The sequence below is a fragment of the Haemorhous mexicanus genome, chromosome 2, assembly GCF_027477595.1.
Source record: "Haemorhous mexicanus isolate bHaeMex1 chromosome 2, bHaeMex1.pri, whole genome shotgun sequence".
Lineage (NCBI taxonomy): Eukaryota > Metazoa > Chordata > Aves > Passeriformes > Fringillidae > Haemorhous > Haemorhous mexicanus.
Genome location: NC_082342.1, coordinates 11,012,289 through 11,039,916, shown reverse-complemented (window position 1 = coordinate 11,039,916; position 27,628 = coordinate 11,012,289). Strand labels below are relative to the sequence as shown.

The window sequence follows — 27,628 nt, the reverse complement described above, 5'->3', positions numbered from 1 at the left end:
CCTAGACAGACTCATGAGCACTCAGAAAAGAAGCATGGAAATGATAGCAGTCATTCTGGAAAGCTTTAGTTAAGGATTTTTTTTATGGCTTCATCAGTTATTTCTTTTAAGTTATTCTTGGTAATATTGCTCTAGTAACTATTTATATCTGAATGAAAAATGCCATGGAAAAAAAGAAAACCCAGCTGTGCTCAAGAAAATGTTAAAATCCATAGCAGCTTAGAGAGCCACTCCAGAGCAGTGACCCACTGAAATGAATCACTAAGAAGATTCTTCACCTCCCTTCGAGTGTTTTCTTTATGAGAGGAGGTTTTTAAAGCTCTCATTTCAAGATAGAAATATTAGAGGTCTTTTGCATGTGCTAAGCCAAATGTACCACAAGAGCTACTCTTGGATACAGGCACATCTCTGCTTAGCTCTGTAGACTTCAAACCTTTTTCATGTCTGCCTTTAGCACATTAGGTTTCATCTCTGTGGGGAGGGTGGCAGTGAAGCTCCTGACATAGCATTTCTTAATCAATAAACTAAATTCATGAGATTACTTGAATCAAGGAGCTCTAAAATCATCACCAATTTACAAATATTCACTGTTCTTTTAAAGGACTAATTGCTTGACTTGTGACTTGTATTTTAGTTTGAGGAGTGGCAGATCATTTTCTGACTTGGTCCAGGGATTAGACATTCAGAATACACAGGAAATCTCTCAACTTACCCAACTCAATTAAAAAAGATGCATGTACAGCATTTATGTAGTGTTTTGACAGACTTTATTTTCTGCTTAAGTGATTCAGTTTCCCCTGGATACATACGACCCTCTCTTTGTGTTATGCAGAACTGGAATTGCACAGAAAGAAGATGAGGTTATTGGTTATTGGCTAAGTTGCAATACATTCATTAAACCAGTAATTTCAAATAGCCTTCAATAAATGAAATGTTCTTTGGGTAAAATCTGATTCTCAGCTACTTTAAACATTAGGCTACCAGGCCAAATGAAAACAAAACAAAGTAATATCTATTAATAAAAATAAACACTGCTGACAGCAAAAGCAACAGCACAGCCATTACAGTCAGAAGAGACAGTACTCTTCTGACTTCTGCACCCACCAACCACCAAAGTTTCAGAATCAAAGAAGTTTTGTCTCAATTGCTGTGGAAGAGCTGAGCAATTTTATCGGATGAGCATGATGACTACTAAAAAAATCAGGAAATTAATTTCAAGATCCAGATGCTTAAAGCATCCTGTTTGAATAAAAGTTTAATAAAAACTAAGAATATGGAGCAGTGCAGTACAAAAGAAAAACAAACTGCAGGACTTTCATCACAAAGATGCAGGAGGTCAGTGCCCACCTACAGAATTGTCTAAATCAGTCAGCACTTCTCAAACTCTCTTGGTGACTCCCTTGAAGGCCAGTTTTGGTTAGATCCAAAACTGTGATGTTTTGAATATCTGAATCCTGTATATGGGTGAATATGCACCCATGACTTCAAGAGGTCAGGCTCCACATGGCAGCCTGACACAGCTGTGGGGACAGCACATGGCAGGGCAGAGGGGCTGCAGTGCTGGAGCATGGTCCTGGGACCACTCTTCATGTGCAAAGGCAGAGTCAGTGCTTTCTGAATGCAGACATTATCACCCACAGCTGACAAGCACAATTGGAACAAAGCATTAGTCAGAACTTAGTGTCATGTAATTTGCTTACTGTAAGCATGAGCAAGAAGATCTCGTCCCAAAATGGCAGATACCTCATGTACAATATTTTTGAAAAACAAAAGACAGGTGTTAAAAGACAAACTGCAAGAGAAGAGAAAGAATGGACTGATACCCCCAAGAAAAGGTGCCTGTGAACTGGTGGCCCCCAGCTGGGGGCTCACAAGATGTTCCAACTCACCATGCTTTCTGCAGCAGCTCTGGAACAGACAGGACACAACAGCAGGTGGAAACTGGCACCTCCCTCTCCATCTGTGCATGGCAGCCTCTCAGGAGAGCCCCCAGCACTGAAAAACTGGGACCACCAAGGCACGTCCACCCCTCGCTTACTGCAAAGGGTGTCTGAAACAATCCTCTCTCCTCCCCTGAAGGGTGACACAGAATACCTGAAATAAACTTCTGATCAGAAATTCCCTGTGAGATCCACTTTCTCTTTGTGGACTACTAAGGGGATCCTTGGAAATTAAAATCTTAATTTTGTTGACCAAAATTAGTGACCTACAGCTAGGGCAAGTGAAGTCCTCATCCTTTCCTCAAAGCATTTCCCATGGACAAAGTAGAAAATTTCCCAAGGTTTTTTATAAAAAGTTTTCTAATAAATCAGCATTTGATATTCAGCCAAATACATTTACATAGTTTCCAAAAACACTGAGAAACAATATCTTCTATTAATAGGAATGAAAGTCAGAAGCAAGCCCAAATCCCCAAGTTAACTCCAGAAGTGATCAGAAGTTGTAGTTTTTGTGGTGACACTGTATCTCTTCAGTGAACAATTATCTCTGGTGATGTTAATAAAACAGTTTAAAAAAATTATTTAAGCTATTCTTTAATAGTTGGGTTGTAGATGCCCCATTGCACGTAGATGCAAGAAAAGGGTATAATCTCTGTTTAGGAGAGGTTACAAGCAAAATGAAGTTTCCTAAAAAGAAACAAAACTATGACAGTAAGCCACTTTTAAATACTATCATGGCTCTAGTGTATTACTCTCCACAGAGGACACAGGCAGCTGTTAAAAGCACCTTTGTTTATTGTTAACCAATAAACTTAGGAGGGGGAGGGATTCCTGTCACAAGGCAGGATATAAGGAAGGAAAAATAACAGTGCATTTCTGTTGCTGTCTTTATTCTGTAATATTTTGTATAATCCAAGTAGCTGATGATGCTATTTTCTTGGCAGGAGAACAAGGAGCTATTGTAATTAGGAGAGGCCAGGCCATTTTCACATGAAGCAGCTTTCTGAAACACTATGGCAACATTCAAGGTTGGGAGAGAAGACTGCAGAGAAAGCCCAAACAAGGAAGAACGGAACTGGACACACTGATATTTCCAGGTTTCTCACAGGCCAAGTCAGGCAATGACACTCACTGGTCCCACACATTGTGTGCTCTGAAGTTGTGATGATGTTACAACTCAGAGCAGGACAAGATGTGAGATCAGCCACATCTGATCCTGTTCTCTGCAGAAACCCTGTGAGACAAGGGCAATGGCAAGGCTGAGCCTTCACGGTCTCTACAACAACTTTTTAATCAACACACAGAGAAAAAGGTAGTCACCTCGCTGAAATATGGCATATGGAGAAATCAATGGGATATATTTATTCCCCAGCAGTCAGACACTGCAGATACATCTCTCTTTTCTCATTACTCCTTCTGTCCCCTCCCCCTTCTAAAATGAAGGCATTTGTAAAACTAGAAAGGGGGAGGGCAGAGAAAATCAGTCAGTAGATTTCTCTGTAACTATGATGCTAAAATTGAGACATTGTTTACCTTCATAACTTTTTTGTTTAAAGATACAGCTTAGCTTAGAATAAAATATATCAAATGCAGTACTTTTGGGTTTTTTATATATGCATTATCCTTGGGCTTTTTATTGTGGAGTTATTTCAAGGTTTTTAAGATGGTTGTACCTTGCTTGTGATCAAGAAATGGTATCTAGTCAGCTATATCCTGCTACAGAGTGACAAGAGAGGGACTCCTGCAGGAGCTCAAATATTTTTAGTCCAGAACACTGAACTCCTTAACAGCAAATGTGTGAGTTTAGCAGTGTAGTTTTCAGCACTGAAGCCAGGTGTCTAGAACTGTCTGGAGTAAGTACCTGACTTCAGGATAAAAACTGATATTACAGGTTCTAGCTTGACTTCCACTTGGTCAATTCTTCCCCAGCCATCATTAAGCCATGTCCCTCAGTGCCACATCTATACATCTTTTAAATACTTCCAGGGATGGTGATTCCAACACTTCCCAGGGCAGCCTATTCCAATGCTTAACAATCCTTTCTATGAAGAAATGTTTCCTCACACCTGATCTAAACCTTCCCTGCAAGAAGGACCTATACACAACACTTCCATGTCCTTGTAGTGAGAAGCCCAAAACTGAATGAGCACAGGATTTGAGGTATGGCTTCAGCAGTGCCAGAAGAGGGGAACAGTCACTGCCCTGGTCCTGCTGCCACACTACTGCTGACCCAGGCCAGGTGCCATTGGCCGTCTTAGCCACCTGGGTACAGCTGGCTCACATTCAGCCACTACTGACCAGCACCCCCAGATCCTTTGCTGCCAGGCAGCTTTAAAGCCATTCGGCCCCCAATCTGTAGCTCACTGTACACTCATTAAAAGGCAGTGCATAGACAGTAATTTATAGCCCAAATTCTCTGAGCTTTTTCAGCAACATAACACCACATAATTTATGCAAAAAATACTATCAAAACCCCTTGAAACATATGATTCTACCTGTTGCGTACCCTCTTCGTGTAATTAGCATTATCATTAACAATCTAGAAATCCAAATTTCAAACTCTGAGTGCAAAAGACCCACAAACAAGCAAGATTCTTTTCCAGGTTGTTAAACAACATCAGGTAGTTCCTGTGGGACAATCTTCTCTCCCTGTGCTGGGCTCTGTCCTACCCTCGGTTCCAATGCACTGATGTTTTTAAGCATTCTTTTTTAAAAACTAATTTCTCCACTACTCCACTTATAGAAAAAAACATTGCAGAGACTATGGAAAACATTTCAAACTTTCACAAGAATTTCCAAAACTGTACTTAACTTTTGTTACTTAAGTAGAAACAGAAGAGAAAAAGAAATGAAATGAATAGGGATAATTAAGGCTTACACAACCCCTTCTTGCCACTTTGCTGAAACTAAAAGAAATGATGATGCCATCAAAACTCTGGATCTAGCCATCCCTTCCCAAACCCATACAACAATATTTTGGATCTTTATAAATAACTGGAATTCTGTACATGTAAACTTTTTTCTTGAATTCAAAGAAAGCTACAAATACATCATGACATCCTCTTAACAGAAATTATCATGGCAAGGAAAAAAAACCTTTTCCAAGAAGGCTTTGGAAGCCTTTCCTGCAAAATTGGATGACTAAATCTCATCCCATACCATCAAAATTTCTCACTAAAATCTCATTTCTTGAGCTAAGGTTTCCACTAAGCTGTTCTACACACACATATAATATACGTACATACATTTTTTTCCTCACTGTCACATAGAAGAAAAGGAAAATGACATTTGAAGACTATAAAATCAGCAGGCTCTGAGGGAATATGATAGGTACTATATTAACTGAACAGTACAGCTCAGACTGGTCCATTCACTTCTCAGCCACATTTGTGGCCTGCCCTTCCATTCAAACCACTGCTCAAAAATGTTAATTTTCCTTGAGACAAATGTTTAAATACATATCATCTGACAAATTTACAGATTTCAGCTATTGCAGAAATAATTTTGAAACACCTGTGATTATTTCCCTCCTCTTTGTCATAAGTTTTCATGATGCCATTAATGCAAAACAGAAACTAGAGAACTATTCAGCACAGATGGCACAGCAATAAAAATCTGGACATTTTTCATGTGAATGTCTATCTTTGGACCTATTTTCTAAGCACATGGAAAAGAAACCACTACACACTGCAGTATGGTAAGCACTCTTGATAGCAGTAATTGACTATTTTTGAGTACAATGTTAGGGATCATTTGACATAAAAACACATGTTTTAAAACAGGTTATTTACCTTGGCACCATACTTAACTCATTTTCTTCAGCTGGTAAAGTAAGGAATTCATCTGCTGTTTTTAGATATCTTCAATGTTGAAGCTTGAGGTGGTGATCTCAAGGATGAGACATCTGAATCGCTTATTTCAGCTGAAAAAAGGCAGGGTTTTAATCTATGGGAATTTAACTTTTATACAAGATAGGCTTGGACTAAAGAAATTAAATGCCATGCTCCTAAAAGAAAAATATGTCTTGCTTTACGAATGAACCTGTATTACTATTATTTTGGAATGAAAAAGAAAGAAAAAAAGAGGATTCAGAAACCATTTTAGGCCAGCAACTTAGAGCAGTTTTCACACAAAGACAACTTAGCTTGAGCAAGCAGCACTGTAGAGATAGCCAAATTAACCTGAAACTGGCTGGTCAAGTGTGAGAAGTTTATATTAAAAGCCATCCATGGCAGGAAGGAGCTTACCTGCTGAGAGCCAATTATTCTTATCAAACTCTTGCATTGCCACTTCCATTACTTCAATGGCTAAATTAAAGCTAGTTCAAGTATTGATAACTCCAGTCTATTATTTCTAAATAATTTTGTAACAGCCGCTTTTGAGATGGAAATGCATCTTCACAGCCGCAACTCCTACACATTCTCCCTGGCTTTAAAAAGGAAATGGGGATTAGTCCAGACTTGAAAAGGTCCCTCAAATTAGGAGATATCAGTTGCTCCAAATCAAGAGGCATTTGAAATACACTTCTAAGAAAATCAGATTATTTAGCCTTTCAAGTTGCGAATTACAATTTTGAAGGGGTTGTTACAAAATATCTTGTGTGATATTTGCATATATACAGTCTCCTTGTATCTTGAAATTATTTCTGATTGATTCCTGGTGTTATAATAATTTAGTTTATTGTGCAGCTATCATATGAATTTTTTTAAAGAAACCTCTAGGAAAACTCAGAAACATTTTTGCAAATCATAACGTATCTACAATTTTTCCAGCTGTTCAGCTCAAATAAAGCTGAACTTCCTCTGAAATTGTCACATAATTACATTTCTATAGTATTAGGCACAACTGTGTTTTAGAAGCCTCTGACAATGAGAGAACTGAGGCAGTGTTACTGAACAGAAATTATGTTATAAACAATTGCAACCTTCCAAAGCTGATCTCATCAATAACTGGAAAGGAAAAATTTAGAAGACATAAAACTTTATAGGAACAGTCTTCTCAGACTCCTTCTGAATGATTGCACCTTTTCTTGGGCAACTAAAACTGAGCACACAATTACAGCTGGTTCTCTGTTCTAATACAGGTCATTTAACACAGCTCACAGAAGGTCAACAAAGTTTTTGGAGCGGATTCTTCTAAGCGCTATTCCTCTGAAATATAAATGTCTGCTATGCAAGATTTCTAAGGAGTGAGCCTGTGACATCTGATACAAATCTTGCTACAGATGCCAAAGGGGTATAAACAAGGTAGAACTTTCTTTGTAAAACACTAAGCCCTAAAAAAGAGTAAGAGCAGGAGACATCCTCCTGAGTCAGGGTGCCTATAAATGCTCTCAGAGCACTACAGATCAGGCATGAACAGGCAGTATCCAACGGGACTTACATGCCTCCTGAAATAAAAGCTGGCCAGCCCCACAGCTCCACTAGAAAGCCATCTTCCCCTACAAAGGGTGCTCACTGTCAAATTAGTTGACCCTTAAGGAATAAAATTATATGCCTCATAATCTATGTTTAAACCCTTGCTGCGACATAATCAGGCTATTAACACCATCCACTCACACATTCTTTGAGATCTGGGACAATCCACAATTACTCCGCTCTGGCCGCTCTTAGGTTTTGGAGTCAGTTGCTCTGTATTAATTACATCATGTGAGAGAAGAGCATGAGTAACCTCTTAGTAACACTGTCCTCAGTACCTAACACATGCACAGGGCCTCAGAGACAGATTAGGGGTTTAAGGCATAGTCTGACTGACAGCTAATAGTGCTACAGTTTGGGGATTTCTGAGCTAGGGAGAGAAGCAACACCTCTTTTACTGTTACCGCTCACTTCAGCTTCAAGAAGTACTCAAGATAAAGAGCATTATATAAAATCTCATTATTACTCTGCCTCTTCCTACATTTGAATTTCATCCCTTTTGTTATTTAATTCCCTCTGTCTGTGCTGTTTCTTCTTCTGCAGGTGACAAGAAGAACATGAAGAGGGACTAGTGATGACATGTAAATAGTATCTAAAGAGGTGAGCTTGAAAGCACCAGGCATAAAATTGCTCTTTACTGGTGTCCTACACATCTTTGCTTCTTGTCGTATTTCAAGCAGCAAATGCAAGCACTTAATAATGTTCCTCAGCTCCTGACCAGAAAATTTAATAGGAATGTTAGAATCCCTTAATTTGATTTGCAGAGACGGTATGAACTGGAAGCAACTAAAAAACAGAAAAGTGTGATGAATTTTTCCTCTCTGTGCCACTTCCATATCAACATACCCTTACCTGTAACAGGTTGTAATATTCAGGTCATATTTTAATAACCAAAGGAACTCTTTACACCATCAATGATTTCTTATTAAGATGAAAATAAAGAACAATATCTAATCTTCTAGCAGAGCCTGAAATCAATTTCTTAATTAGTCAGGGTCCATCTAACATCTGACAAGACTTCCTTCATCATAGGAAACTGACTTTAAATTATCTTAGGAATTCAGATTTTTGGTCAGCAATAAAGGGCTAGAACCATACATAAGCCATCAAAATAATACAGTAATTTTTAATAGTCATTGTAAATCAGCATATATTCTCCCTAACAACCAAAAGCGTGAATGAAGTTTAGTTGTTTAATCTCTATTTGTAAACTTGTTCTGACACCTCAATTCCTTTATATGCTAAAATGAAATGCCCCATGCTAGACAAGCAGAATGGTATTTCACTGACTCAAGAGTCACTTCTAACTGCCCACTAGGTGAGTTTTTCTTCATGCTTTCTCTCTCACCACTTCCTAGCCTTTGCAGTATCTCCCTTCATCTTTTAAATATAGACCTTTGGAAATGTAAGTCTCTAAAGCATCTCTGGTGATGACATGATTACCACATCTCACCTGTTGCTGCCATCATGTGGTCCATAATTAACCTTCAAAGTGCTTTGCTGCTATCTCAGCTTGAGTAATAGAATCCTTGAGACAAACACCACGGCTTGCAATAATTTTTAGAGAGCTTGCTTTTCTTGCCATCAATAACAGATTTACAATAAATTATTAATGCCTCTATCCCTTTCAGACCTTCATTTGTATTGAGCAGAACTTTGCTAAAGCCAACAAATATCTAAGGTCATGCTGAGGCAGAACCATATCTCGTGGCAGCATCTTTACTATTTTTCTCACACATTTTGGCAGGCTGACAAGTCATGCTATGGATACAGGCACACTGGGAAAACCCAAAGAGGGTAAAACAGCTTTTTCACCCACATTCCAAAGAGAAAATATTTTAAAGAGGCTAGTCCTGATTCAGTGCATTTCCATATCAAATTCTCTATTTGTCCAACTTCAGCAGGACTGCTCATTATCTTAATTTAAAACTTAAGCCTGAGGAGATTTGTTTGAAGGAACTAATCCAGCTAAATGCACTACCATGAGGAATTTACACAAGCTAGCTCTCTACATTTGCATGTCCCCGAGGCAGTATTCTAATGGCACCATAGTAAGAGTGTTATTGCCTCACAAATCTGACATCTTCAATGACCTTAATAGTTAAAAAAAAAAAATAATTACAGGTCCATACCCATCTGACTAAAGCTGATGGTGTGTCTGGAGCATCCCTCTTTTGAGGAGAGACTGCAGGAGCTGGGCCTGCTCAGTCTGGAGAAGGCTGAGAGGGGAGCTCATCAGTACATACAAATATACAGCCAAGAGATGTCAAGAGGTTCGAGCCAGGCTTTTTTGAGTGGTACCCAGCAACAGGACAAGGAGCAGCGGCTATAAACTGAAACACAAGAAGATCCACCTCAGCATCAGGAAGAACTTTGCAAAGAAGATCGCAGAGCTCTGGAGCAGCTGCCCAGGGAGCGCAGAGAGTCTCCCTTTAAGGAGGGAAACCCGCTCCAGGTGACCCTGCCCTGGCAGGGAGTTTGGAGCGGGTGATCTCAGAGACCCTTTCCAACCCTAACCACCCTGTGATTCTGTCTCCCGAAACGCACAGCCCCCTCAGCCACACACCGAGCCCACACAGCGCTCCCGCTCCGAGCTCCGCACGGGGCTCGCAGCGAACCTGGCCCGGCTCCGGCTCCCGCGGGCGGCTGCGCTCTGAGGGCGATCGCAGCCACAGCATAACCACCCCCACAGAAAAGGCACTCCCGGCAGGAAAAGGGCGGCCGTAGTAGGGCGGTCCCGGCAGGAGAAGGGCGGCCAGAGCAGGGCGGCCCCAGCAGCAGAAGGGCGGTCCCGGCCCTACAACACCGGCCCGGGCCGCCATCTCGTGGCGGGAGCATCCACCAGCCGTGAGGAGGAGCCGGCTTTGGGAAAGCCCACTATGAGGAAAGCCACCAGGAGGAAGTTCCGGGCTGTTGTGTTGCACCGGTTTGGGGCGAGATCTGAGCCTGCTGCGGCAGTGGCGGGGTGCCACGGTGCCCTCACGCCCCCGGTCGGGCCAGCGCGATTTGGGATTCGCTGCTGATTCCGCCGAAGGCATCGTTGTAAATTTCCGGGGAGCACACCCCTGCCTCACCCACTGCAGTGTTTTCCAGGGGATTACCGAGGCGCCTGAGAGGCAGCTATGTTTGTAGTTAATGCCGTTAAGTCAATCCACCTGTTCCAGAGGTGAAGGAAATACTTGCTTACTACGGATTTAAGGCTTTCATAGGTCAGGCTCGCTGATTTACAGCCAGCCTTGCGGGCTGTGAGGGTGAACACGATCGCTGATTAGCTTGTTTTGGGGTGACAGTGCCCTGAACACAAGAGAGCCCTGGCTCACCCGTGCCCTTGTGCCCTCCCATGCCACTGCTTCACCCCAGCTCAGCCCCTGGACACAAGCCGTGGCAGTACCTGGGCAAGGAAGGCTGAGGGAAAGGCAATAAAGACAGAGCTGAGCCCTTTTCTTACGGCTGGAGCAGTCATCTGCTACCCCCGTGCCCAGGTGTGGCCCCACACGTGTTGGGAGCAGCTGTCCTGCGTTCCGGATGAGCAGGCGGGCTCTGTGTGTCCTGCTGTGCCTGGGCAGTGACCGCAGGAGCTGCCCTGCGTCTCTCACCTGCCCTGCTGGGCAGCCCTGGCCTTTGATCGTTTGGGTCTCACCCCAGCTCTTTCTTGACAAAACCACGGTTCCCATTGGAGGTAACATCAGGGACTGAAAACAACTGAACTATTGCGTGGTTTGGGAAATCCTGAGTAAGCTGGTTTTGTTGTTTTGCGGTTTTGTTTTGGTTTGGTTTGGTTTTTTTTTAGGAAAAACAAAACAAACCTTTGGTTTAATTATCTATATGCACCTTTAGTAATCTACTATATACTTACTGGCACACACAGTTTTTCTTTCTTTCTTTCTCGGGCCTTTCCAGATTCAGTCATTCTCAGAGCTCTTCTCTGAGGCCATTCCAAATTTTTTTTGTATTTTTCGGAGGTGCTAATTTCAGAATTGGACACAGCATTTGACAGTGATCTCACCCTTGATGCTGAGAAAATAAAACAAGCCACCAAATAAAACCCTCCCATCACCCCCTGAGTAATATCTCCTTCTTAATACAGTGGAGTGGGTCTACCTTGGGACAATTATACTGTCTGTTAATATAGCACTTTCTAGTCAGAAAAAAATGCTGCCTTCATAATGCTAGACCTGTTTAATTCCAGAAGAGGGCCCTTAGTTCTAAAACCTTACTTTCGGTCTTAGCATACAACATCTGTGTCCTTTTTCAGACACAGACCTGCAAATACTGCCGTCCACCTAATTTCAGGTTTTTATTCCTGACTTACAGTAGTACTAGGCATCTTGCAATCTTCTTGAATAGCTTCTTAATTCTTTTCTCTCCTGAGGTGTTAGCAACTACCAGAGACTACCCTCAGTCTATTTTTTTGACAGTGCTATTATTTTTTTATTTTTACAAGTTAAACCACAGTGTAAATCTGAGATGAACACCTTGCAAAAGACCATTTTTGACCATTTCTTTTACCAGCCAAGCCACTGATGTTCTCAAGAAGTTACATATTGTTTTGATGACTAGATTAAATATTCATAACTAATCTAAGACAACAGTGAGTTTGTGGAGCATATGAATCTTGTAACTTTTGTTCTCCTTTTTTAGTGTGCAGTGCCTGGTCCTGTGTGATTAAACCTGGCAGCCAGTGTAACTCCTGCTGGAACTAACACAGGTCAGCCCTTCACTTTCAGACACAGGGTCAGTCATGAAAAGGATCTGGTTCAGTATAAACAACAGAGAAGCAATACCATGTAATACCTAGACTGCCTTCAAAGATTAAGCTAGAAGTATTTCTGCTTTGTTCTGAAAAAAAACCCACTCATACCCAAGCTAGTGGGCGGTATTTGGGTATACACATGATGAACTGGAAAGTGACCCTGTGGGTTTGTGGGTCCCAGACCACTGATAAGGAAGCATTCATCTTAGGAAAACTGGGCCTTTTTTTTGAAAGCCAAAGTCATAACTTACAAGACTGAGTTTTCTTCTTTGACAGGAAAATCAGCCCCTTCCTTTCATTTTAGTGGCAGAAAATTTAGCAGGAAGTCCCTTCAGGCAGGATCACAGAATCATAACTTGGAAAAGACTTCTAAGATCGTTCAGTCCAGACTTTGATAGATCTCCAGCCTGAAAACTAGATCATGGCACTGAGTGCTACATCCAGTAATTTCTTGAACACCTCCAGGGATGGTGACTCCACTTCTGGGCAACCTGTTCCAATGTTTGACAACTTTTTTACACGAAGAAATTTTTACTGACAAGAATGTACTTTATATTTCTACAAAAGCCAGAACCCCAAATGTACAGGAGAATTCAAGTGTTGCCTTGCTTGTTAACAGGAATGATCAAACCTTAGTACTGTTAAAAAACCCCCAACAACCCAAAACCAAACAAACAAAAACAGAAAGGAAGATAGACAAAGAAGGAAGGTAATAATAGTAATGAAAAACTTATCCTAGCTGGCATGCATCTTCAGGAATTGGAATTTTTTATTTCTCCTCTGGGTAAGAAACTATACTCTATGCTATTTTATCTTTGCCATTCTCTTAAGGTCTTTGATAGATGTCATACGTTAAGGAAAATCATCAACAGTGTCAATTATTCATGAATGCTAGAGAAAACTTCATCAAAGAAGACATGGAAGGCAGGCGGTAAGATGAAGAGCATAGAACACTAATAATTACAGATGTGTTCTTGGAGATTTTTTTAAAGCGACAAATATTTTTCTTGACAAGTTTAAAAGCATGTCATTTCACAAAGGAGAGGCTAACAAATTCCTGATAATAAACATAATCTAAAGCAACTTCATTAATATCTTAATTTAGCAGCACTTGGATTCAGCTTCTTGGTTGCAGAAAAACCCCACACTGATAGAGCTGAGCCCCTAGTAGAGCTGACTTCTTTTATGCTGTCTTAAAACTGATTTAATCAGTCCTTTCAGTCATTTGAGAATAAGACAGCTAATGAGGGTGCCATAAAGGGAATCTCCTTCTCATTTCTGTCTTTTAGGTAATGCTTTTTACCTTACAGAATGGAGATACGAGCTGTGCTGCAGGTGGCAGATTCAAGGAAATCTTTTATCTCCCTGACCCCTTTCTCCTTCCACACCTCAAGGCCAACAAAGATTTCATCTCTCAGTACTATGCATTTAAGTATTTGCCTGGTTGATCTCTCGCCAACAGATTGAGCTGGCTTGAAACAACCCTTTTCTTATGAAGAGCTTTCTTCTTTTTTTGTTGGGTCATTTCTCAGAACTGATTTAGAGCCTGCATGCCTCCACCTGTTCAAACTGGAACAAGCAAATGAAATCCAAACCCAATGGCAGGGATCTCTGGCCAAGGGAGCAGCTAAAGGTGAAAACAAGCTGCTCTGGGGAGGTGAGGGGGTGTTTGTGTGTGGGTGGTGGCAGTAAAATATTGATTCAGCTCAGCTGTAACCAGAATAGTTCCTCTGACCGTACACATAGTGCTTATCTCCTACTTCATCATATTGCCTGTACCTGACTTCTTTAATTGAAGTAATATATCTTTTGGGTTGCTTTCCTTGTATTGATATGCAATGGAAGACTTAAGTGAAGGAGAAGAGAGAGTCAGCTTCTACATTTGTATTCACCTTCCTGATACAGGGCTGGAAAAATATGGAGGCATGTCTCAGGCAAACATCAAAACAGCTATTATACAAATCTGGGAGAACATCAAAGTGAAAGCTCTCGTGTGCCCTGATTGATTTCCATTGCAAATACAAAGCTAACTCATTTATTTTCCAGTTTGTGCTCATGATTATTTTAATTTAACATGTTTGTCCGGAGGCAGCCGTCATGTTGATGCCATGGTGCTGTGTCACACAAGCTGTGGCCTAAGACACCCCAGCTGGGTATCTCAGTACCAAGAAAATTTATTCATGCCTGCATACAAAATGCATTGTGCAGGAAAGCTTGCAGTGGTATTTTGCAAAATAGCAAAATCTGTTACTCTGGAATGTTACAGATTTTATGAGAATCCCATATGGGCTTATCTAGTCTACTTTTTTTTCTGAAAATGGCCAGAATATACCTTAGTGGCAGATAGAAAAGTCTTAAGATGCACTTACTGGCATCAAGAGCAGATTTTCTGCAGATCCACTTGTATTCTGTGAGAAAAGCTAAAGAGGAGCTGCTGGGTTAGTGGGACCACCACTGTCAGCCAAAGCTGTCAGCTAACTGAAATTTTGTTATAATATCAGTTACAGGTCTGCTGCAGAGCAGCAATTCCACAGAGTTTTGAAGAGGAGGTGTCAGCTGTAATTGTGAAGAGCCATGCAAATACACCCTGGAGTCAATCAAGAAGGGAAAAAAAACAACCAAACAACAAAACCTGAAATCCCTTAGCTTTATAACCAGTGAATTTAGATTCAGTTGCGTCTGTTGCAAGCACCTCACAGGTTCTGGGAAATTAGGATTGGAAGGGACCTTAAAAAAAAAGGCATAGTTGTGAAATTTTCTTAATGGTTATCCAGAACTTACCTTGCTGTAAGTTCAGTAAACTTTTGTCCTGTTTGTCAGGGAACAGTGACAGTGGGGCTGGTCCCAAGAGAGGATGAGCCAGGGGCCAAGGGTAACTCCAGGACAGGCAATGCCCTCACCAGCTGGGATGAGCAGAGCCAGGGGCTTGTGACAGCGTCTGTCAGGAGCCCAGACATAGGAGAAGGCATGAACCAGGGGCAGGGCCATCCAGGGACAGCAGGAAGGAGACAAGGTGATGACCTGAACCTGGGACCCACCTGGGAATCCCTGTTAGAGAACAGGGGCAGAGGAGGTCTTGGGGGGGGAAGGGGGCGTGGTTCCAGGGAAGCTGGTCAGAACAATTAAGACCTTTTAGGGCTGACAGTGTCCTGACAGAATTCACAGTGGATATGGTGATCAGTTATGCTCTTCTGTGGAAGATGAATCTCCTGGTTTTATCCTTCCCTCTGAAGGTTCAATCCGATACTCACTGAAAGGAAAAAAGATTGTGGAAATACACATTAATAAGATGTATAAAATTATCCACTTGGTTCTTGTGTTTGATGCTGTTGTGTCTCAATACGAGCCTGGGGAAGGATTTTAATTCTATGTGGTGGTTGTTGTTCTGGGTAGGATTTTTGTCTCTTGGCAGGACTGAGAAATAAACTATTTTTTCCTTGAACCACTTGACTCAAAATTCAGATACATGAACAAGTTTGAAAAACAGTCCATGAAGATTATTAATAGTTGAAGAGCTGCTTCTTTTATCAAAACATTTAGGTTTTTTCTCAGAACACATTAGCAAACAATTTGAATCCTTAATATGGGAAAATCAGGAAAAGTTCAACAACATGCACTACAGTTGGCCACAGTTTCAGTTAAGATGGCTAAACCCGCAAACCTCTGTCATCTCCCTCCATTTATGCATCCAACTATTGTAGCAGGAGGATCATCAGTGCTGTCTCTGAGCAGATCATCCTCTATTCCAGGACCTGGAATGATTTTGTATTTTGGTTTATATAATAATATAGTTTATAAAATTTGGTTTATGTAATGGTTTTATATTTGCTCAACACTATCAAATGCTTGTGTGAAATCCCTACCCTGAACTCTGATAATTACCTCCCATCATCTTCCCAAGCTACAAGTAGTTCAGCTTTTCTTTGAGGCGTAATCTGTGGAAGATTTCAGAGAAGATAAAAGGGCTCTCTAATGGCTGAAAATGTGGCTAGAGTTATGTTGAACTGAATAGCAAAATAAATAATATATGGCTTTTATATTTTTAAATATATTTCAATGAAAGGCCCCAGAATTTCCAGTTTGCAGTGGTATCTTGAAATTTCTATTCCTCGTTCCAAGTGTACACAAAGTTGTACCTATGCCCACTGAGGGATATTTCACACACGTTCTGTGAGTAGTGCAAACACTGAGTTATTTAAGAACAAAGTATTTGTAGCTGTGTACAGAGGAAGTGCACGTACTTGGAAAACAGAACCATTTACAGTGCTAACGCTTCACATACTTGACTATTTCCCACATTTTCTGCCGTGTTTTATTAAACCAGGAACTTTTGAACCTTTGTCCCTGTAGGGAATTTAATTTAATCAAGGCTCATTCACAGGAGCGACAGATACTATATCTTGTCTCAAAGTGCAGTCTAATTCTGCCTTGATGCTGCTGCATAATGGATGCATACTTTACACTCACATTCCAGAGTGTATTTTTCAGCTAATATACTGTTCCAGCACTGCAGAAAAATCATCTGAAAATTGAAATATGTGTCAGTCAAATGGTAGAGATTAATAAAAATTGCTGCCTTCATGAAAAACTGAAACTAGGTTTCTAGGAAGAAGATATTTTATTAGCAGAAATAAGAACTTCTTTTCTGAATTCATTCTCACATGATAAATTAACCTCTCTTACAGTATAGACATTAAATCATTTGAAGTTACCTTACTACAGTTCTCAACATCTGTGCCCTTGCTGAGCTTCCTTCAGTGCCCAGCAGCAGGAGCCCTCAGCTAGCTGGAAATGGAAACGAGTTGTTTATATAAAAATAATGAGCCACCTCTGAACTGATTAAATTCCCCCCTGTACACTGCCTGCATAAAGGATTGTCTGAGATGATCTCTTTTGTAAACCCCTCACCTCCTCTACTTTGTATCTCATGAGCTTTAAGACTCATAACATTTTGCAGTGATACTTTTCCAGCCCAGATTCCTTACCTATGCATTTCTTTTTTTATTACAAAGCATTTATATTTTGCCCAGAGCACTCATATTGTAGAAGTTTTCTGCATCCCTGTAACAAAAGGGAAAAAGAAGAGGACAGAAAGTAAGTTAATTAAATTCATTTTGCCTGCTACAGAAGTTTGGTTTTCTTCAGCTGGTGGGAACAGGGAGGGAGACAGGGATGGATGGATGGATGGATGGATGGATGGATGGATGGATGGATGGATGGATGGATGGATGGATGGATGGATGGATGGGACAGGACACATTTCCTTCTTTGTTGCCAGAGACTGAACTTTGGAGTTGCTTCCTTTACCAGCAAGTGATCTTAAAACATTGTGATTCTGGTTTCTTTGTAATATATTTGAGGAATTGAACGATTGATGATGTGTCTTCAGAAAACCATTCATAAGGCACTCATTTTCTTTACATATTGCAAGCAGTTGATGTACATTATGAGCTAATAATCTGTCAGAATTGCCTGATACATGAATTTTTTTCTCATTTCATGTACTTCATCTTGGTCAAACTGCATTATTTGTTAATAATACTACTGTGCTATGTCAGGACCCTGTTGTTGATGAAGAGCAGAATGCAATTCAATGGGAAAAAAAAGAACTAAAAGTAAAAAAGCATTTCTCTCCCCTTAGCATTAAAAAAAACAATAAGTGTTTACGGACTGTCAGACTAGCAAGAGGAAAGAGTGAGCATGAAGCTGGTCAGCATGATTGCCAGTGATCTGATGATTCAGCCCAAACAGATTTGACTGTCTACAAAGCTCATTGTTCTACCTGTTAATAACCAGAGGAAATTTTCCTGTAACCATAACCTTTATAGGTCCTCTCAGCGGGGGCTTCAAATCTAAAGTGTAAGAGCTGGCATGGGAGAATCTTCCATATTGCTCGCAATTCTGCCTATAATAGTTGAGAACAATCCACCTCATGCGCTTTAGAAGCACATGAATTACAGATGGGGCACCTCAGAAAGCAAGTTCTTCCAGCAGAAAGTATAGAAACACATGTTCAAACCATTCAATATTTTCTGCACTTCACTTGAGCAATTTACCTAGAACTGTCTTAACCAAGAAAGGCCAATACATGACCAAAAATTACTTGTGTACAGATAGATATAGACTGCCAGTATCAAGGAAAGACAGTGTTTAGTGTGGTCAAAGGGGCATTCCAAATAAAAAGGTGATACATGTTAGGGGTTCTGCATTGGTAATAAACTAACCTGTACCACTGTACAATTTTTGCAAATGGAGTGATGTCAAGCACCACGTAGTTTCAAGAAACACATTAGTACATGTGAAGTTTTATGTGCTTTATGTATTTTTTCTGAGTTTATGGGTTTACTAGGATAAAAAAGATTTTTTTTCACTCTTGCATACTAGATCAGATACCTAAAGAATCTGCAAAGGTTAAAGTGAAAAAGGTCATGGCAACAGACTGTCCTGTTTTTGAGGAGAAAGTGGACTGCAATATGAATGATGAGGCACAAGGTGTCCCCATTAGTCAGTTGTCTTGGTTTAAAACATAGATGTCTGCCAAGAAAGGTGGGAATCTTCCTGGATGGAAAGATGACTCCCTCCCACCAAATTGTTATAACTTTGAAATGACAGGGCTTGCAGGCAAAGATATGGAAAAGGAATAACACTTCTTTACTAGACTATATCTCTCTTTTTTTATGTATATATATGTATGTATGTTACATATATATATATATATATAAAAAGACAAACAACAAGAACAAAAAAGGGCTTTATTGCAATACCACACTATCATACAGAAAAGAGGTTTCAATTTTGTTATTACCAGAGTTTACATGTTTATGACTCTGTGCTGTGAAGTCCCTAAAAAACATCTTTCTTTAAGAGTTGAATTACTGGATTGAATTTGATATCTGAAAACACACAAGAACTAATTCAGCTGCAGCATTTTGATGGCAAACTGAGGTCCATAAAGGATATAAACCAAAAAGATTCCATAAAGGATATAAAGTAAAGATTCCATATTCTAAACTAGTAAGGCTCAGAAGCAGAAAAATACTCCATCAGCAGCTGGTCTCATACATTCTACATGGCCAAAAAGAAAATGAAAGACTGTATAAAAAATTACTGAACTCTTCAGTCTAACTACAATAACTTGCAAAAAGGAACTGTGGCTCAGAGCTGAGCAATACTTCATGGGTTGCATTTACTCATTAGTAAATTAAGCCTTTACATTTCTAACCATGCTAATTTTGATAGCCACAATGGTAGTGGTACAGTATGATGTGTTAACTAACTGTATCTTACAGAGATTCTTTTTTATTGAGTTTGAAACTGAAGCAATACATACAAGCCACCATTCTGAAAATATCTATGCAAAGACTTAAAATATCTATGTATAATTAGTTTATTTGTTACCAGTAGAGCCTTTGCACACTGCTTGTAGAATCAAGGTCTTAACTCATATTAGTGACTTCAGGTACTCTTAAGTGGATTAGAAGTCAGTTGAATTAACAGATGAAAATATCTAATATGGTTTTCCCCACACCTGTGCTTTCTCTTTATTTAAAAAGTTTTAAAAAGCATATTAAGTAATAGTAGTAACCACATTAGTTCTGAAAATATTGCTGCACTGCATCTTGCACAGATGCAAATTGTCACCTTCTGTTCATAGAACTCGCTGAAATTCACTCACTGAAATTCACAATTATCAGAAGCAGCTTTTTACCTGTCTGAAAGATCATTGTCAGGAACCCCGCACTTCCAACAGAAACACCAGCAGGACAGTGCTGCAGTGCTTCTATAACACCTGCTTTGCAAGGTGTGTTAGCCAAACAACAGGAACCCAGCTGTGGCGCAGTTTACTGCTTTTATGGGAAACTTTTCCTGGGCAACAGGAGTTTCCTTGCAGCTCAGTGGTGGAAGTTTTCTCTCCCCTGTTGGGCTGCCAGGCAAAGTCATCCCAGAGACAGAGCTTCCCTCCATTTTCTAAATGGGCTGTCCCCTTAGAGACCCTAATGTCAGTGGTTCTTATATTAGCTGGGTTCCCCATAGCAGGAAGGAAATTATGAATCTGACTCCATGTTCTTAGGAGGCTAATTTATTATTTTATGATACTAGAGTTTATTAAAGAATACCATACTAAACTATACTAAAGAACACAGAAAGGATACTTACAGGAAGCTAAAAAGATAATAATGAAAAACTCATGACTCCTTCCAGAGTCCCAACACAGCTTGGCCATGATTGGCCAATGAGTCAAAACAGCTTGCACCAGAAACCAATGAAACAACCACCTGTGGTAAACAATGTCCAAACACATTTCAAAGCAGCAAAACATGGGAGAAGAAAATGAGATAATATTGTTTTCCTTTTCTTCTGAGGCTTGTCAGCTTCCCAGAAGAATCCTGGGCAAAGAGATTTTTTCAGAAAATCAGACGTTGAGAAGTGGTCTCTGCCCCCTCACATGGCCCAGCTGCCTCATGCACGTGGCATGTCTTAAGGCTCCCCACATGTGTAGTAATTTTCATCCCACATTAGAAAATGGATTTCTAACATAAAGCTGGACATTGTTGAGGCATAAGTAAAGATTAAATTGGTTCCTCACACTTACCTGTTCTCATTGTCATCATCATCATCATCTTCCTTCTCCTCCACTGGGATAGTCCTTGATGAATTCTCTCCCTCATCTCAAAGAGGAGGTCTGGTGGGGATGCTGCTCTGGCTCCAGGCAGCTTTCCACACTGCAGCTTCAGTGGGGTGAGGGACAACTTCCCCAGGCACCCACATGGGCTGGGATGGTTTCCCAGCAGGTACAGCTGATGAACTCTCAGTCAATGGAGCAGCCAGGACTCTCTTCCACTCTTGGAATGGGCTCACAAGCCAGCAGCAGGCAGAGGCCCGTGGCAGTGTGGAAAACTGCTGTGCAGGAGAGGTTCAAGGTGAAGGAGCACCACAGTCCCACCCATGCAAAAACTGCTCCCCACCCTGCCAAGAAACTGCCAAAACCACCCTGCTTTCCCCCCTCCCCCAGCACCATTCCAAAAGTAAGGCTTCAGCTAAATCTGGTCTCTAGATCACTGTCTGTTCACCATCTCCCTGACAACAAATGGGAAGAAAATTCCCTGAGAAAAGGAAAAAAGCCCCTAACACCAGTCCACCACTGAAACTTAGGCCTCCAACCCTCCTTCATACTGAAAATTGATTTTTTCCCTTTTCTATGCCTCAGTCTAGGAGTTCTTGTAGCTGTCATTTCAGGAGGCGGTGAGAGCAAGCCAATGGATTAAAACAGAGTGCAAGGGAGTGGTTTCTGGTTCTTCTAGGGCACCAGCAGTAAAAGCTGAGGTAGTGGTTGTCTTTCATTGGAGAAAACCATAATAAGAAATTGAGGAAAAGACCTGAAATCAGCTTTGCTGGCTCTCAGTGACTCTGTCTGCTCTGCTTATATTACTTTCTGTGATAATGCTGCATTCACAGCTTGCTCACTCTTGTGGAAACCTCTGGCACCGTATAACATGCAGTCCCAAAGCACCAAATGCAGACTTCACTTTATGCTGTAATCTAATTTATCTTCTTTTTAGTGATCAAGTCTTCAGAGGATCCATGGGAAAAGCCCTCAAAGTCTCTTAGAAGCACAGCACAATTAGGCTTCAAAAAACTCAAAGTACATTTTCTACAAATTTATTCAAAGCATTTTAGATCTTTCTTTTTCCTTGTCTTACCCCATAGGTTAGGTGTGCCTTCCATTCCTAATGAAGGATTAAGCTGGGCATAAGCTTAGCATATTAAGGTAATGATGGGGCAATGAAGAATTGTTATTATTCCTGCTTTGAGTGGGGAGATGAGGCCTGCTAGAGTAAAGTTTGTAATTTTGGAAATGCTTGAGACCCAGAAAACTCATGAGCTGAAAACTCCGTGAGAAGCCATGGGAATGGCAGTGTACTTTGTTGCCAGCTAAAATTTGCTTGAGAAATCTCATGTAATTTAAGGTAGGTTTCAATTTTCTTATTGGATGAAATTAGCCCAATGAGAATTTTCATGACAGCAAATGAGACTGAACACAGGTTACTGCCAGAGTCCTGTGTCTCTGCACATACACTCAGAGATGACATCTACTAGAATATAAAAAAGAGGAAAAGGGTGCAAAATATTAGGAATACAGGTGAAGAAAAATAGTGTAAAGACTGTGTTTATAATGTTTTCTTTTTTGATGTTACAATGTTTTATTTTGATTTTTTATTTTACTATTTAACCATCATCGAACTTAGAAGAAAAATTATAAATTTTTAAATTCTAAATTCTAAAATTGTTTTACACTTATTTTGTCTTTGCATTTTCAGATTTTCCAATTGCCCAGGTGAGCAATTGCACATAGTTGCCATGGAAGGAAATTAAAGGGGAGATAGCACAGGTACAATACTGAAAAGCAAATGTACAGGAATACTGCTGAAGAATATGTTTCCCAGTACTTCAGCATTTAAGGCAAGGAGGGAAAAAAATACTGTGGGAATTAGGTGTTCCTACTCCATTTTTCTAACCAAACTGTGCCCTCCAACCATGAGAACATCCTCTGCTCTGTGATTCACTCTTAGTTTACTCACAAAGCATTTGGATGTAATGAATAAGGAGAGACATTTTAGTAAGCGTGATTGACGCACACAGACAGATCTTGCTGTCTGCCAAATTCACTTTGTGCCCTGCAACTCAGAAGTGGCCAGAGCTGTGTGGTGGAGAATAAAGTCTCCACATGAGAAATTATCACAGGCACAGAACTGGCAGCTCCAGACAGTCGGAAATCACAGCTCAAGCCTCTGAGCAGTGCCACAGGGCTTTTAAAAGTAAGTATGAAACAGACTAATATAGTCTGTATTTTTGCATTTACACTCTAGATATGGAGACTTCAACTTTTTTTTTTGTTTGTTTTTTGTTTTTTTTTCTTTTTTTACCTTCCCTTTTTCCTTAAACAAAAGCTGACATTTCTTTTGAAACTTTATGGTCTGAAAGCTGGTCTCTGCAAATATTTCCAGAAATTGCAGGTCTTGGGATAAATTTGCAAGAGTTGTCAATACATTTGGTACAGTAAAGGCTGCACCCTGCACAGGAAATTCCCTATCTGGTGTAAGAAGATAAAAGACTGGTAACAGGAACACCAGACTAAGATGAAATATGTCAGAGAAAAATAAGAGAATATGAACTGAACTGCTTTGGCTCTTCTTCTTGACACAAGTAAAGGTTCTGTGTCCTAAACCCTGTAAGTCACAGAGGTCTTTCACAGGGGAGAGCCTTTCTCCACCAGATCAGGCTTTTGCCATCTGTCTTGGTCTCTCTTTTCCCCACCTCTGTGCAGTCCAAACAGGAAGGGACAATGTAAAAGCCACTGACACGTTATTAAATGAAAAATGTTCAGGAGAGGTCAGGAACAAAATCTCAGGGCTGTTTATAGTTGCTTGATTGCTGCCTGTGTAGCAAATAAGGCAACCATACAAAGGTCACCGTGTCTCATCCTATTACATCAGTGCCCTTTCAAAGTACATTGTGTCCCTTCAAGTTGTGTCACATCGAGAGCTGGTTGAGTGCTTCATTGTGATTGATATTCACTGCTAATTTAACTTTCTGCTACTGGTACATTACTTGTGAACCAATTCTTGTTCCTGGAAGCATATTTGCTATTTGCAAGAGTGTTTGAGCAATTTGCCAACGCTTCGTTTGGTGGTTCATGTTGTTGGGAGAGTCATTTAAAACAAGTGGTTCCTTCCCCTTCTTTATCAGATGACAGTTCTTTTTAAAAGCAGAAAAAATAAGATTATTAAAGCATGTATATATTTGTTGATTTGTAATACAGCTGTAATCTCCTTAAAACCAAACAAAAAAACAACAAAAAAAAAAAAACCAAAAAAACAAGCAAAGAACAAAATAAAAAGCCCGAGTAAAAGGAACAAGAAGCTTTGTCAAAGAAGCTGACAATGAGCATGACCTTGTAGGTATTAAAATGTTGACCGTACCTTCAGTACGGACTTGTAAGCTCGGATATATTTTGCATTAGAAACCCAGTTAAAAGTTAAATCCTTCAAATGCTACGTGGAGCGTAAAACTCGGAATTCACCGCTAGAGGACTCTCTTTTCTTTGAAATGACACTCAGCTCGCACATAAAGACTTTGGGACCCTGTCCTTTGGTCCTTGCTGTCAGAGTGGTTACTTTATAAAATGTGTGAATGAGGTCCATGCTGAGGGACTCGTGTGAAGTCTCAACTGTTCTGTCTTTAGCTTTAAATAGGAAGCAGATTTTTGAAGCAGCATCCAAATCAATTATCCAAGCTGTGAGATTGAACTGAAGTGCATGGAAAATCTCACTCTGTTTTGATGCATGTGTAATATTTTATACATACTGTTGCACTCTACAACATATCTTCACCCTTTTCTATCATTCTGCTCTGGTTATGACACATTCACACTTAAAAGTTTACCAAACATGATACTCACCTGTGACCACATCGTTTTATTTTGACTTTAGTGCATGTGGGAATTTGTTAGTGCTTTATACAGATTATTGACACACCAGGGAAATGAAGTGTTGCTTTTTCTCAGCATCCATTTTCATGTTAACCTGCCCCATTTAATGGGGAAATGCTAATGAAAGAGCTAATGTCCCCCATCAATCCTCTTGTGCCTGGCTGTGTGTCCCCTCTTCCTTTCCTCCAGCAGGTATAATGATTGTGTGGCTGCAAGGTGAGTTGCATTAATCACCTGGCTCGACCCGAACAAAGCCCACTGCAGCTGGTGCCAGAGCACTGGTTCTCTGCCAGGGAGCTGGGGGTACCATGGGGCTGGCTGGGAGGGCAGGCAGGATCGGGACATGCTGTCAGCTGCAGATTAAGTGCAACATGATATGGCAGATTTTCAGACCACTAAAAATGTCACGCAAACACCACTTTGGTTTTTTATTTGTTTTGTTTCTGAAACTGGAGTTAGGTCACATCCAGGCTCCTGATCTGCAGTGTTGGATTCATGCACTTTCCTGGAGTTCACTGAGTTCACAGCTGTTTGGTTTTATGCAGCTACAGAACAGGTGGCCTGAGAGAATTAGACCAATAAAAGATGTGTTAGCAAACTTAGGTTTGCTTTTTTTTTTTTATTCCTCCTCATGGACATTATAGTCACATGGCTGTTCCCTATGATGCTACAAATGATTGTACTCAAGGGGTGCAGTGTTTGAAAATTATAAAGAAAATACATTGTGAATCCCATCAGTTTGTGAAAACAGTCTCTAAGCACTTTCTAAATAGCACAGACTTGATTGAGCAACGTCTACTGTATGTATTCGAGCTATAACATGTTCTTACATCTCTGGTACATTTATGTTAAAGCCAGATCCTGTCACACTAATATGGATTAGAGTCACAAACACAGTGTGATGATTTGATGTTTTGCCTGTGTCTAACAGATTTTTTTTACCATGTCCTAACTGCAATTATTGAGAAAAGAATGATAATTATTGCAATTAAACATATGAAATAGCAAAAAAAAAAAAAAAGATGATGTAACATTCTCTATATTTTTTGTCTTTCAAGGGTGATAATTTATATTTGCCTACAACAATTGTACAGATGTTTGTTCTTTCAGTAGCATTAAAAATATGTAAATTATTTACTCCTAAATATGATTTTCTGGCTTTTTTCTTGTAATTGCTTTTGAAAAATACTGATAAAAAGCAAAGAGATCTTCAAAAGGCAGATTTGTGCTTAGAGAAAGCAAACTATTACCCAGACCTTACAATACTAATTAAGTAACTTGCCTTTCTTCTTGATGAACTTAAGAAGAGGTTATCTTTCATTGTTAAAAGGCAAGGCAAATCACCTTAGTGTTAATTACCTGATGCTGGATGACATGGATGGTCTGTACGATGGACACAGTTTAGGAAGGGATTCTCCTACCTATAAATTCCAGGAAGTCACAGAATAAAAGAGTGCACATTTCCAGAGAGCAGCACAATTCAGTTGCAAGGCTCCTTGAGTTAGGTTCAAACCTAAGAGTTAAACTCTATTACCTGCCTACTTGCATATGATCAAATATAATTTTAGCTGGATATAGCCAAAGTTCCTGACAGTTAATTTAAGGCAACAATAATCAGAACAAATTAATATAAAACAAACAAAAAGACACAATAAGCCACTCAGTGTTGTCAAAATACAGTTTTAAACTAGCTAGTGAGCATGTATGCAGTATTGCAGAGTCTTCTCAGGCAGTGTCTGCCAAGCATGGATGATAATTTTATTATGGAATATAAACCAAATGGTTCAGGAAGTATAAAGAAATTACTGAAGTCAGAAGAGCGGGAAGAACTATCAGTGGTTTAACAGAGACCTAAAAGACTAGATCTAGTCACAAAAAATATAAGGAGAGTTTAATGGCAGTATTTTGGAAAAAAGTACATATTTCCTAGACAAACTAATAAAGTTTAATAAAATGGAGATGCTTTTGGACTTGTCATCCCTTAAGGCCAAATCCAGAAGCATAATTTCCAGAATATTATCTGACTTAATAAATGTTGCATCCTCTCCCTTTCCTCACTTCTATCCTTAGATCATGGTTGTAACCAAAATGGCAAAATATTGTACAGTGGAACGAAGATGTCTTCTACAGTGATAGGTATCCGAATGAAAATGAGAATACACAGTCTTGCAGAAAATAGTTCAGTCATGGAGATTTTAATTCATTATCTGTGATTCCTTCCCTCTTCTTGCAAAAAAGGCATCTTTATTTCTGCCAGGCACATGCATAGGTGGCAAATGAAGTCCCTTGCTGATCATGGTAAGTGGAAAGATCCTGTTTTCTAGGTGAAAATGTCACATCTTAATTTTTCTTTGGAAGCAAAGGTCAGTGTCTGGTCTCACCTGCCTTAAGGTGTACAAAAGTTAAACCAAAACCAATGGAGAAGTACAATTATGTCATCTAACAGTAGTTACCCTCAGAGGCTCAGCTTGCTGCTGTTGGTGTTGACTGCTGGTGATATTTTGAACCCAAAATATCACCAGCGGTCAAAATCTTGGTCTTATTCCAATATACCAGGACTGTTGTTGGCACTTTTAGGTCTGTGGCACCGGGGTGTTCAGATCAAGGCTTTCCACAAGATTCCACCAACCCTCTAGAGTCAAATACCCCAGAGACCATGAACCATCATATCCTTCCATTACCTTCTGCTCCAAGTACATTTTTTGACCACTGCCCCTGCTCCATATGAATTTACAACAGCACTAATAAAGACTTTAAAAGCTATCATCCTTCCCTATCTTGCTTTCATAAAAAAGAACTCCCTTCACCAAAGGTTTTTCTCTGCACAGGTTCAATTCCTGGGGGCAGGGGGAGAGGAGAAGGATATGCCAGAAGTTGGGTGCTGTGGCTGCTGCACTATCAGAAAGCACTCTGGCACTCTGGTGATGAGCGTGGAGGAGAGGAGGTGCATCCAGGGTGTGCCAGAAGCACAGTCAGCATGACAAGTGGGTTCAGCTCGTTTGCTGCACCTCGCTGAAGCCTCTTGTCC

General features: G+C 40.2%; 1 long non-coding RNA gene across 1 annotated transcript in view; it reads left to right on the top strand.

Annotated features, from left to right (window-relative positions):
- Window positions 1-22,796: 22,796 nt before the first annotated feature.
- LOC132324243 (uncharacterized) overlaps window positions 22,797-27,628 on the top strand; it is a 28,342-nt gene continuing 23,510 nt past the window's right edge. The window contains exon 1 of the long non-coding RNA XR_009485550.1: window positions 22,797-22,927. This is a non-coding gene — a long non-coding RNA (uncharacterized LOC132324243). The remainder of the gene's footprint in view (window positions 22,928-27,628) is intronic.